Raw genomic sequence first — 2,901 nt, 5'->3', positions numbered from 1 at the left:
AGTGTGAGGTGATTCACTTTGGAAGGAGGAACAGGAATGCAGAGTACTGGGCTAATGGGAAGATTCTTGGTAGTGTAGATGAACAGGTGTCCAGGTACATAAATCCCTGAAAGTTGCTACCCAGGTTAATAGGGCTGTTAAGAAGGCAGATGGTGTGTTAGCTTTTATTAGTAGGGGGATCGAGTTTCGGAGCCACGAGGTCATGCTGCAGCTGCACAAAACTCTGGTGAGACCGCACCTGGAGTATTGCGTGCAGTTCTGGTCACCGCATTATAGGAAGGATGTGGAAGCTTTGGAAAGGGTGCAGAGGAGATTTACCAGGATGTTGCCTGGTATGGAGGGAATGTCTTATGAGGAAAGGCTGAGGGACTTGAGGTTGTTTTCGTTGGAAAGAAGGAGGAGGAGCGGTGACTTAATAGAGACAAATAGGATAATCAGAGGGTTAGATAGGGTGGATAGTGAGAGTCTTTTTCCTCGGATGGTGATGGCAAACACGAGGGGACATAGCTTTAAGTTGAGGGGTGAAAGATATAGGACAGATGTTAGAGGTAGTTGCTTTACTCAGAGAGTAGTAGGGGCGTGGAACGCCCTGCCTGCAACAGGAGTAGACTCGCCAACTTTAAGGGCATTTAAGTGGTCTTTGGACAGACATATGGATGAAAATGGAATAGTGTAGGTCAGATGGTTTCACAGGTCGGCGCAACATCGAGGGCCGAAGGGCCTATATTGCGTTGCAATGTTCTAATTCTAATTCTAATTCAAAAGCTCTCTTAATGCCATCATACATCCCTCTGATGTTTCCGGTGTCTGAGGCCAGCTGAATATGACTGCATAGGTGTTGCCAGTAGTCATTTGCGCAGCACCTGGCTGTTCTTTGTGCAGTGCCTCTGGCTGCTTTAAGTGCAATGAATGTTAACTCGCTGGGGGATTTCTTGTATTTTAGCAGTGCAATGCGCTTAGCGGCTATGACAGGTTCCAGCACTTAAATATGAGATTGAAACCAGTCTGCATTCCTCTTTGCACGCCTCCACGCGAGTGGATCTCAAGCCATCAGAAACTCCTTGCTCAGCATGATAGAGCATCCCTCAAATGGCTCGGAACGCATACTGTCCATCCGACTGCTCAGCACCTCTGGTCCAGTACACCTACTCAACATCTATGCTCCAACATTCTGTTCCCCACCTGAAGCTGAAGACCAGTTCTACGAGGAACTCCATAATATCATTAGTTCCATCCCCAAGAGCGAACACATGTTCCTGCTGGGGGACTTTAATGCCAGCGTTGGGGCCGACCATGACTCATGGCCCTCCTGCCTTGGGCACTATGATGTTGGAAGGATGAATGAGAATGGGCAGAGACTGCTTGAGTTGTGCACCTATCATAACCTCTGCATCACCAACTCGTTCTTTCATCCTGAACCCTGTCATCAGGTTTCATGGAGGCACCCAAGATCGCGTCGTTGGCACCAGCTGGACCTCATCGTCAAAAGGTGAGCCTCCTGAAACAGTGTTCAAATCACACGCAGCTTCCACAGTGCAGACTGCGACACCGACCGCTCCTTGGTGTGCAGCAAGGTTAGACTCAGACCAAAGAAGTTGCATCATTCCAAGCAGAAGGGCCACCCGTGCAACAACACGAGCAGGATTTCTCATCCACAGTTGTTCCAAAAAATTCTAAATTCACTTGCAACAGCCCTTCAAAACACTCCCACAGGAGATGCTGAGACCAAGTGGGCACACATCAGAGACGTCATCTATGAGCCAGCTTTGACTACCAACGGTAAACGGGCGAAGAGGAATGCAGACTGGTTTCAATCTCATATTGAAGTGCTAAAATACATTGAAAAAATATGACTCAAATCCCATTGCACAGGTTCTCCAATCTAAGCAGGCTCCAGCAGTTATAGGAAAGCTGCCCAGTATCACTCGACTTCTGATGGTTCCTCTCTTCCTTTGGGTATTCACTGTGCCAACATACTTTCCACTGCAATGGGGAAAGAAGCAGGTTAAGCCAGACCGTAGAGTATCGGGTGGAAAGAAACTGGTGACCATGACAACTTGCATGAACAAAGCGCTGCACACATCCAAATAGACATCTCAGAAGACATAATAGAGCAGGTTAAAACAGCGTGACATCACGCATGAACATAGAACATAGAACATACAGCACAGAACAGGCCCTTCGGCCCACAATGTTGTGCCGATCCTTTGTCCTCTGTCAAGGACAATTTAATCTATACCCCATCATTCTCCTTTATCCATATACCTATCCAAAAGCCTTTTGAAAGTCCCTAAAGTTTCTGACTCAACAACTTCCCCGGGCAAGGCATTCCATGCCTCGACCACTCTCTGGGTAAAGAACCTTCCCCTGACATCCCCCTTATATCTCCCACCCTTCACCTTAAATTTATGACCCCTTGTAACGCTTTGCTCCACCCGGGGAAAAAGTTTCTGACTGTCTACCCTATCTATTCCCCTGATCATCTTATAAACCTCTATCATGTCACCCCTCATCCTTCTCCGTTCTAATGAGAAGAGGCCTAGAATGTTCAGCCTTTCCTCGTAAGACTTATTCTCCATTCCAGGCAACATCCTGGTAAATCTCCTCTGCACCCTCTCCAAGGCTTCCACATCCTTCCTAAAATGAGGCGACCAGAACTGCACACAGTACTCCAAATGAGGCCTTACCAAGGTCCTGTACAGCTGCATCATCACCTCACGGCTCTTAAATTCAATCCCTCTGCTAATGAACGCTAACACCCCATATGCCTTCTTCACAGCCCTATCCACTTGAGTTGCAACTTTCAATGATCTATGCACATAGACCCCAAGGTCTCTCTGCTCCTCCACATGCCCAAGAACCCTACCGTTAACCCAGTATTTTGCATTCATGTTTGTCCTT

Source organism: Heterodontus francisci, unplaced genomic scaffold (assembly GCF_036365525.1).
Source record: "Heterodontus francisci isolate sHetFra1 unplaced genomic scaffold, sHetFra1.hap1 HAP1_SCAFFOLD_124, whole genome shotgun sequence".
In the NCBI taxonomy this organism is placed as follows: domain Eukaryota; kingdom Metazoa; phylum Chordata; class Chondrichthyes; order Heterodontiformes; family Heterodontidae; genus Heterodontus; species Heterodontus francisci.
The sequence above is the reverse complement of the archived record's forward strand: the minus strand, read 5'-3'. Positions refer to the sequence as shown.